Source organism: Aethalodelphis obliquidens, unplaced genomic scaffold (assembly GCF_003676395.1).
Source record: "Aethalodelphis obliquidens isolate GAN/ISIS:26980383/991018 unplaced genomic scaffold, ASM367639v1 scaffold9, whole genome shotgun sequence".
In the NCBI taxonomy this organism is placed as follows: Eukaryota; Metazoa; Chordata; class Mammalia; order Artiodactyla; family Delphinidae; genus Aethalodelphis; species Aethalodelphis obliquidens.
Window position 1 is genome coordinate 31123089 of NW_020837953.1, and position 10633 is coordinate 31133721.

A 10633-nucleotide genomic window follows, 5' to 3' on the forward strand; every position below is an offset into this window, starting at 1 on the left:
GTGGCTCCCCATGACTGTGGGGAAAAGTCCAAAGTTCATAAAAGGCATCCAGACCGGACACTGTCACCCTTTTGTAGGTACCTCTGTTCTATCAGTCCTCCTGGGCACGTGTCCTCTTCCAGCGCACCCTTTTTTTTTTTTTAACCTTGTTGAGAATCTCTATTAGAATTGCATAGAATCTACAGGCCAATTCTTCTCAACTTGATATTTTTATGATATTGAATTTTTCTGCCCATGAAGTTGGTTTATTTCTTTACGTATTTAGGTCTTCTTAAATGTCTTTTTTTAAACTGAAGTACAGTTGACTTACAATGTTGTATTCGTTTCAGGTGTACAGCACAGTGATTCAGTTATACATATACATATACATATATATATTCTTATTCAGATTTCTTCCCCTTATAGCTTATTACAAAATACTGAGTATAGTTCCCTGTGCTATACAGTAGGTCCTTGTTGATTATCTATTTTATATATAGAACTGTATATATGTTCATCGCAAACTCCTAATTTATCCCTTCCCTGCCTTTTCCCCTTTGGTAACCGTAAGTTTGTTTTCTATGTATGTGAGTCTGGTTGTGTTCTATAAATAAGTTCATTTGTATCTTTTTTTTTTTTAGATTCCATATATAAGGGGTATCATATGATACTTGTCTTTCTCTTTCTGACTTACTTCACTTAGTATGATAATCTCTAGGTCCATCCATGTTGCTGCAAATGGCATTATTTCATTCTGTTCTATGTCTGAGTAATATTCCATTGTATATACTACCACATCTTCTTTATCCATTCGTCTGTTGATGGACATTTAGGGTGCTTCCATGTCTTGGCTATTGTAAATAGTGCGGCAGTAAACCCTGGGCACTCTTTAAAATTGCAAATATGTTTGAGAAAAACAAGAATAAGCCCCTTTCACCTCTGTTTGTTTAATGTGACAACAGCATCAAAGTACTAAGCATTTGAAGGTAAAGAAGAGCTGACAAGGGTGAGGGGATGGACAAAAAGGAGGTATAGGAAAAAAACCATCATGATTAAGAGTTGGGCTCAGGGGGCTTCCCTGGTGGCACAGTGGTTAAGAATCCGCCTGCCAATGCAGGGGATTCAGGTTTGAACCCTGGTCTGGGAGATGCCACAAGCCGCGGAGCAACTAAGCCCAAGCACCACAACTACTGAGCCTGTGCTCTAGAGCCCATGAGCCACAACTACTGAGCCCGTGTGCTGCAACTACTGAAGCCTGCGTGCCTAGATCCTGTGCTCCGCAACAAGAGAAGCTACCACAATGAGAAGCCCGTGCACCACAACGAAGAGTAGCCCTCAACGCAACCAAAGAAAGCCCGCGTGCAGCAAAGAAGACCTAATGCAGCCATAAATTAATTAATTAATTAATTATTTTTTAAAAAGAGTTGGGCTCAGGAGTCACATAGAGCTGCATTCAATCCAGTTGGTCTTTTTGCTAGCTCTGTGACCTCAGGCTGATTATTGAGTCTCACATGGAATGTCCAGGCACACCAGTGCATCACTAAAAGTTCACAGGAGCAAGGAGATATTCATCCATAGGTCAGCCAGGCAGGCTGGGCTTAGTGCAGCTGGAGACGCTAACCAAACACCTCTGAAGGATGATTAACCATCTTGGTTTGAATGGGACTAGAGGGGTTTCCAGGACAAGAGACCTTTAGATTTTTTGAGTGTGTGTCGTTTTTTTTTTAGTTTATTTTTGGCTGTGTTGGGTCTTTGTTGCTGCACCGGGACTTTCTCTAGTTGCAGCGAGCGGGGGTTACTGTTGTGGTGCGCAGGCTTCTCATTGCGGTAGCTTCTCTTGTTGCAGAGCATGGGCTCTAGGTGCACGGGCTTCAGTAGTTGTGGCCCGTGGGCTCAGTAGTTGCGGCTCATGGGCTCTAGAGCACAAGCTCAGTAGTAGTGGCGCACGGGCTTAGTTGCTCCATGGCACGTGGGATCTTCCCAGGCCAGGGCTCAAACCTGTGTCCCCTGCACCGGCAAGAGGATTCTTTTTTTTTTTTTTAATTCTTTTTTTCTTTTTCTTTTTTTAATAGATTAATTTTATTTATTTATTTGTTTGTTTGTTTGTTTATTTTTTGGCTGCACTGGGTCTTCCGTTGCCGTGCGCAGGCTTTCTCTAGTTGTGTTGAGCAGGGGTTACTCTTTGTTGCGGTGCATGGGCTTCTCATTGCGGTGGCTTCTCTTGTTGCGGAGCACAGGCTCTAGGCGTGCAGGCTTCAGTACTTAGGGCACACGGGCTTCAGTAGTTGTGGCTCACCGGCTCTAGAGAGCAGGCTCAGTAGTTGTGGCGCACAGGCTTAGTTGCTCCGTGGCATGTGGGATGTTCCCGGACTAGGGCTTGAACCTGTGCCCCCTGCATTGCAGGTAGATTCTTAACCACTTGGCCACCAGCCAAGTCCCGACCTTTAGTTTTTTGTTTTTGTTTTTTTTTTTTTCCGACCTTTAGTTTTAAAAATGGGAAAGTCCTGGGCAAATTGGGATGAGTGCCCCTTTAGCCCCTGCACCTCTGGCCCCTGCCAGCCTCATGTGTTTAGTCCAGTGTGCCACACAAGCACTATTTTCTACATGTGCATATAATATTAGAAAAGGTTGGGAAGCTCAGTTTCCTCATCTGTAAAATGGGGATGATGATAGTGCTTACCTCGTTTGGTTGTTGTGAAGATGAAGTGAATAAAGCAGGACATTAGATCCTGCCCTCCCAATCCAGAGACACACCCAGATCCTATGTCTTTGCCAATCTAATGCCCTTTCCTCCAAGACATTAAAAAAACTATCCACAATTTATCTGTCAGCTTAACAAATGTAAGGTATAGCAACATGCTATGTTAAATTGGAAAATTACATGTAAACTCCTAACCTTAAAAGATAAATGTTTCCCTTCCTGAGTGACTACTAAGAGGGCTCTAACAGCAGCGGCCCCCTGTACCGTTCTCCATTCAAAGGAGGAGCACTGAGGCCATGTCTAGGGAAAAAGTTTAGGCTGGATGGGGTGGGATGCGCTCCTGCAGCCAGAAAGCCAGAAGGCTTTAAGGAACATGAGGTTCCTTAGCGCTGATAGGTCCAAGGAACCAACCCATTGCTGGCCAAGATGTGACAACTGCAGCATTAATAATAATATGATAACGATTTTCTTATTGTTATAGTCACAGTTTTTGGAAGAAGTTGAATCTGTGAAAGGCCATGAGGGTAACAGTCCACATAGAAAAAGAACATGAAAAGGTAGTTGAAACACACAAGACTGTGACTACTACAGGATATGTTTAACTTATTTTCATAAGTATACACACATGGACACTTTGCTTCTTTTATTAATTAGATGCCTATTTATAAAGTATACATATGTACAGTTCCCACTTGGATAAAGAAGAAATTCACAGACCTGTGAGAAGTCAAATAGTCCCAGACAATGGGAATTGTGTGCAGAACAAGATGGGCTGACAGGCTGGACTGCTCACAAACAATAACCAAGAAGAAGGGGCTCCAAGAGCTAATTAGCCAACCATCCTAGAGTCCCGCTAACACCAAAGACTACTCCTCCTCTTCTAGGAAGTGAAGCCTTCAGGTGGCCCTATGAATATAACAAAATAGTATATCAATAAGAATACATGAATTTTCAAACTAGCAAAAGTCCCCATCGATGTATCAAACAGGACACATCAGGGGACTTCCCTGGTGGCGCAGTGGTTAAGAATCTGCCTGCCAATGCAGGGGACACGGGTTCGAGCCCTGGTCTGGGAATGATCCCACATGCCACAGAGCAAATAAGCCCGTGAGCCACAACTACTGAGGCTGCATGCCACAGCTACTGAAGCCTGAGCACCTAGAGCCTGTGCTCCACAACTAGAGAAGCCACCGCAATGAGAAGCCCACGCACCACAACGAAGAGTAGCCACTGTTCTCTACAACTAGAGAAAGCCTGCACCCAGCAACGAAGATCCAATGCAGCCAAAAATAAATAAATAAATAAATTTATTAATTAACTAATTAAAAGAAAACAACAGGACAGCAGTTTATATAATGCTGCCCAAGTGAGACTGAAAGCCCATGATTTTGAGAAAAGACATTAGGTTGCAAACAATGAAAACCTAAGAGAAAGGTATGACTTTAAAAGTCTAACAGATATTACAAAAAGGAAGCTCAGCTTAGTCATCTGTGGCCTGGTGACAGTCCCCTTGGACCACACAAGCAAGTCATGAGACCTGACTAAGAATAAATTGATTGAAGACCCAGATCCAATAACCTCAACTGGATTAAGATGACATATCTTTTTCTTTTCAGTCTGATTGAATGTTTGAAAGCCAAGGATAATACTACAGAAACCACAGGATGATAAAATAAATAAAGCAATGGTCCAAGGAAGCAGGAGAAAGGAGGCACCAGATTTTGTTGGGCCTGAGGCTTAAACAATTTGTGTAGCCCTATTTAAGAAAAAGAATGCAGGGCTTCCCTGGCGGCGCAGTGGTTGAGAGTCCGCCTGCCGATGCGGGGTACATGGGTTTGTGCCCCGGTCCGGGAAGATCCCACATGCCGCGGAGCGGCTGAGCCCGTGAGCCATGGCTGCTGAGCCTGTGCGTCCGGAGCCTGTGCTCCGCAACGGGAGAGGCCACAACAGTGAGAGGCCCGCGTAACGCAAAAAAAAAAAAAAAAAGAAAGAAAAAGAAAAAGAATGCAAAGTAAGATATTAAAGAGGTATCTAAACAAAAGAAGGGCTTTGGAAGAGGCTGTGCAAGCAAAGAGCCCTGAAACTTCAACTTCATTAACTTCACAATTATCATTTTTGTATTTTGTCTGCTCTTTAAGATATTTGAAGTATTCATAAGAATCAGCCAGCCATACTAGCACTTTAATTGCAGTTTAAAAATTTAAGCATGGGCTTCCCTGGTGGCGCAGCGATTGGGAGTCCGCCTGCCGATGCAGGGGACGCGGGTTCGTGTCCCGGTCCGGGAGGATCCCACGTGCCGCGGAGCGGCTGGGCCCGTGGGCCATGGCCGCTGAGCCTGCGCGTCCGGGGCCTGTGCTCCGCAGTGGGAGAGGCCACAGCAGTGAGAGGCCCGCGTACCGAAAAAAAAAAAAAATTTAAGGATATTTAAGTTTGTAAACAATGTTTAAATACCCAAAAGATTGATTTCAAGGATTATTACCTATAAGAGTTAAAAAATTGAGCATTAAACAAATAGTGTTCTGCACCACTTCTAAAAACCTCTTTGATATTAAAAGAATTCTATCAGTATTATCCAATTCATAATGATTATTACTGGTGGAAATAATCAGTACAATATAAAACTGAAAATAGCTACTCCATCCAGTAAAATTGTCTTAGGAAAAAAAAAAGGAGAATCACATCTTGTGAACATTGAAAACTACCAGAAATCCCCTGAATCAAACTGTACTTGATAGAAATGAGCACCCATGAAACTATAGTGGCAGATGTGAAAAACCAGTAAAATTTGGTATGAATCAAATTTGAATGATGAATTTAACACTCATTGTAAAGTTTGCCCAGGGAAGAATGGATTCACAATGATTTCTGCAAAACTGAAAATGGAAAAATTAGAAATGGCTAAATCTCACTATACAAAAAATTGAACAGGAAATTAAGTCTAAATGAAAATTCATCAACGTTGAGAACATTCTGATTAAAATATGTGTATTTATAATGTGGAGGCAAAATGAACTTGGAGGTTTAAATGGCAGGTCAAAAACTTTGGGAGATAATGCATATGAAGAATTTAGCAGAGATAATGCACGTTTCTGGCCTGTGGCATACACTCAATAAATACCAGGGTGGATTTTAAAAAAATTTTAATTGGGTTAAAATACAAACGACATAAAATTTACCTTTTTACCATTTTCAAGTACAGTTCTGTGGCATTAGCTACATTCCTGTTGTGCAACCATCACCACTATCTATCGCCCGAACTTTTCTTTTTTAATTAATTAATTAATTTATTTATTTTTGGCTACGTTGGGTCTTCGTTGCTGCATGTGGGCTTTTTGGCGAGCGGGGGCTACTCTTCCTTGCGGTGCACATTCTTTTCATTGCGGTGGCTTCTTCTGTTGCGGAGCACGGGCTCTAGGTCCACGGGCTTCAGTAGTTGTGGTGCACAGGCTTAGTTGCTCTGCAGCATGTGGGATCTTCCCAGACCAGGGCTCGAACCCATGTCCCCTGCGTTGGCAGGCAGATTCTTAACCACTCTGCTACCAGGGAAGTAGGGAAACTTTTAATCTTCCCGAGTGGAAACCATACCCATTAAATGATAACTCCCCATTCTTCCTTTTCTCCAGCCCCTGGTAGCCACTATTCTACTTCCTGTCCCTATGAATTTGACTATTCTATGTACCTCATATAAGTGGAATCATACAATATTTGTCCTTTGTGACTGGCTTATTTCACTTAGAATAATGTCTTCAAGGTTCACCCATATTTTAGCATGTATCAGAATTTCTTTCCTTTTTTAAAAGCTGAATAATATTCCATTGTACGTCCCATACGTTTTGTTTATTGATTCATCTGTCAATAGATACTTGGTTTGCTTCCACCTTTTGGCTTTTGTGAATAACGCTGCTATGAACATGGGTGTCCAAGTAACTGAGTCCCTGCTTTCAGTTCTTTGGTGTATATACCCAGAAATGGAACTGCTGGATCATATGATGATTCTATTTTCAATTTTTTGAGGAACTGCCATACCGTATTTCATAGTGGCTGCACTATTTTGCATTCCCACTAACAGTGCACAAAGTTTCCAATTTCTCCATGTCCTCACCAACACTTGTTTTCTATTTTTAAAATAGTAGCCATCCTAATGGATGTGTCACCAGATTGCTTTTAAAGGGTGATTTCTCCTTTTCTCAGTCTTGCTGTGGGTTTCCCTGATAACAGTCTACCTGGAGAGGGAAACGGAAGACTTCTCAGAAATCCCTTCTATGTGACAGGAAGACTTCAACTTGATAAAACTAAACCTTGAGAGAATTCACTGCCCCTCCCCAAACAAAAGGTAAATACTAATCATTTTAGCGCTAATTGAAAACTGAGCCCTCTGCTCAATTTATCAGATCATCAAGCTCTTGAAAAGATTTGCAAAAACCTTAGTTTGACGTTTTGCATTGTTATATTTTAAGATATTCATATTTCATTTTATTTATTTTTAAAAGTATGATCCTCTCAGCTGAATTTATAACTAGTTGAACCGCAAATGAGGCTGACTACTCCAAGTGAACCCACATCTTAAATTTCCCAATTACTCTTAATTGCTAACATTTAATCCTACATATCATAAATATGCTCTTACGTGTCAGACTATGAAAGTTTCAATCACCTTAGGCTTAATATAATAATGTTATCTTGATATGACTTTTCTTCTTGGCTGTATCTTGTTTATTTCTCAGCAATGATTTGGACGCTAACAGAATTTACGTAGGAAAGAAACGGCACACAAGCAACATCTGGCCCACAGATATCTTTTCTTTGGCCTACATAGCATTTTTAATTTTTTGTTTGTTTGTTTGTTTGGCTGCTTTGTTTCTTTGTTGCTGCACATGGGCTTCCTCTAGTTGCAGCAAGCGGGGCTACGCTTCATTGTGGTGCTCGGGCTTCTCATTGCAGTGGCTTCTCTTGTTGTGGAGCACGGGCTCTAGGTGCACGTGCTTCAGTAGCTGTGGCACACGGCCTCAGTAGTTGTGGCGCACGGGCTTAGTTGCTCCGCAGCATGTGGGATCTTCCTGGACCAGGGCTCGAACCCATGTCCCCTGCATTGGCAGGCAGATTCTTAACCACTGCGCCACCAGGGAAGTTCCTTTTAATTTTTAAATTTACTTATAAACAAAATTCTGAAATTTTTACATAAAAATGCAGGCTTCTGGTACCTGCTAAAAAAACTTAAGATGACCTGGCAACACCGACCCCATATTCTTCATGTCAGTTGCTATTTACCATTATGCCTGTGTGGTTGTTTTTCTTACTGTGGAGAAAAAAGTTTTAAAAATTCCCCTCCATCATCCAATCCACTATATTTACAGTTTTCCTGACTGACCCCAGTCAAAAATAAACAAATGGGACCTAATGAAACTTAAAAGCTTTTGCAAAGCAAAGGAAACTGCAAACAAGATGAAAAGACAACCCTCAGAATGGGAGAAAATATTTGCAAACGAAAGATTAATCTCAAAAATATATAAACAGCTCATGCAGTTCAATATTAAAAAAACAAACAACCCAATCCAAAAATGGGCAGAAGACCTAAATAGACATTTCTCCAAAGAAGATATACAGATGGCCAAGAAGAACATGCAAAGCTGCTCAACATCACTAATTATTAGAGAAATACAAATCAAAACTACAATGAGGTATCACCTCACACCAGTTAGAATGGGCATCATCAGAAAATCTACAAACAACAAATGCTGGAGAGGGTGTGGAGAAAAGGGAACCCTCTTGCACTGTTGGTGGGAATGTAAATGGATACAGCCACTATGGAGAACAGTATGCAGGTTCCTTCAAAACCTAAAAATAGAATTACCATATGACCCAGCAATCCCACTACTGGGCATATACCCAGAGAAAACCATAATTCAAAAAGACACATGCACCCTAGTGTTCAGTGCAGCACTATTTACAATAGCCAGGTCTTGGAAGCAACCTAAATGCCCATATATAGACGAATGGATAAAGAAGATGTGGTACATATATACAATGGAATATTACTCAGCCATAAAAAAGGAACGAAATTGGGTCATGTGTAGAGATGTGATGGATCTAGAGACTGTCATACAGAGTGAAGTAAGCCAGAAAGAGAAAAACAAATATCATATATTAACGTGTATATGTGGAACCTAGAAAAATGGTACAGATGAACCGGTTTGCAGGGCAGAAATTGAGACACAGATGTAGAGAACAAACGTATGGGCACCAAGGGGGGAAAGTGGTGAGGGGGGTGGTGGTGGTGGTGGGATGAATTGGGCAATTGGGATTGACATGTATACACTAATATGTATAAAATGGATAACTAACAAGAACCTGCTGTATAAAAAAATAAAATTTAAGAAAACAACAACTTACAAGGAAAAAGAACATATATATATCTGAATCACTTTGCTGTACACCGGAAACTAACACAATGTGAGTCAACTATACTTCAATTAAAAAAAAAATTCCCCTCTATTATTCAATCCACTATATTTACAGTTTTCCTGCCTGAGCCCAGTTGTCATGTGAGTTTGTGCCCCAGGTCTAGGATGTTCAAGAAGGTATACTAACTACACTGGTTGATAGAATCAGACTTCCTGGGCTTCAGTATAGACGCCCACAACTTAGCTTCAGTTTTCTCATCTGTAAAGTGGGGACAACAGCAGTATTTACCTACCTCACAGGACTGAGTTAATTAATGTAAAATATTTAAGACAGTGCCTGCGGGACTGCCCTGGTGGCGCAGTGGTTAAGAATCCGCCTACCAATTCAGGGAACACGGGTTCCATCCCTGGTCCAGGAAGGTCCCGGATGTCGTGGAGCTACTGAACCTGCGCGCCTAGAGCCCGTGCTCCGCAGCGAGAAGCCCGAGCACCACAACGAATAGTAGCCCCTGTTTGCCGCAACTAGAGAAAGCCCGTGCAGCAGCAACAAAGACCCAACGTAGCCAAAAAAAAAAAAACCAAAAACAGACCAAAAAAAACAGTGCCTGCAGTTTTAGCAAAGGAAATACAATGGCCCAAAAGCCCGGGACCATGTCTATCTTATTTACCATTGAATCCTAGTGGCCAGCACTGAGCTGGGAACAAAAGAGACATCAATAAATTTTTTTTTTCTTTTTTTTTTGCAGTACTTGGGCCTCTCACCATTGCAGTCTCTACCGTTGTGGGCGGAGCACAGGCTCCGGACGTGCAGGCTCAGCAGCCATGGCCCACAGGCCCAGCCGCTCCGCGGCATGTGGGACCGGGGCACGAACCCATGTCCCCAGCATTGGCAGGCGGACTCTCAAACACTGCGCCACCAGGGAAGCCCAATAAATATTTTTTAATAAATTAATTGGGGGAGGGAGGAGGAGTCCTAACAGTATAGTAGTATTTAGAGCAAAGAACTGACAGACGTGTTCCACTCTCTATAGTAGGGACACAACTGTGTTATATGAAGCATACTTGAAGCAACCGAGGATGCGAAACTGGATTAGAGCGGGGTGAGGAACAGGTTGGGGGGATGTCATTCTCAGATCTTCTGCCATTCTGGGAAAGACAGTGTAGGTTTCTCATTGCCTCACTGGGGAAAATCAGGACGAGAAGGTGGCAATAAAAGAACTGAACTTGGCTTTTTAAGGAAAAGAACATGCAACTCCACGAGATGCCGTGAAGCCAGTACTGTGACTTCCCCGGGTGCGCAAATGCTGCGTGATCGCCAGGCCCAGATGCGGAAGCAGGAATTCTACTACAACCCTTTAGATTAAGGCGTCGCTTGGGAAGAATTTGGCGGGAACAGGAGGAGGCCGTACAAAGGAAGTGATGTAAGGTGTCACGGGGGGTGGGATTACACGGCCAGAGGTGCGGAAATATCATCTTGATTGGTTATTTTTTTGAGACACCGTCCTATCACAACGTCCCTCAGCCTTACTTCCGCTTTCGCAGTCTATTTTGC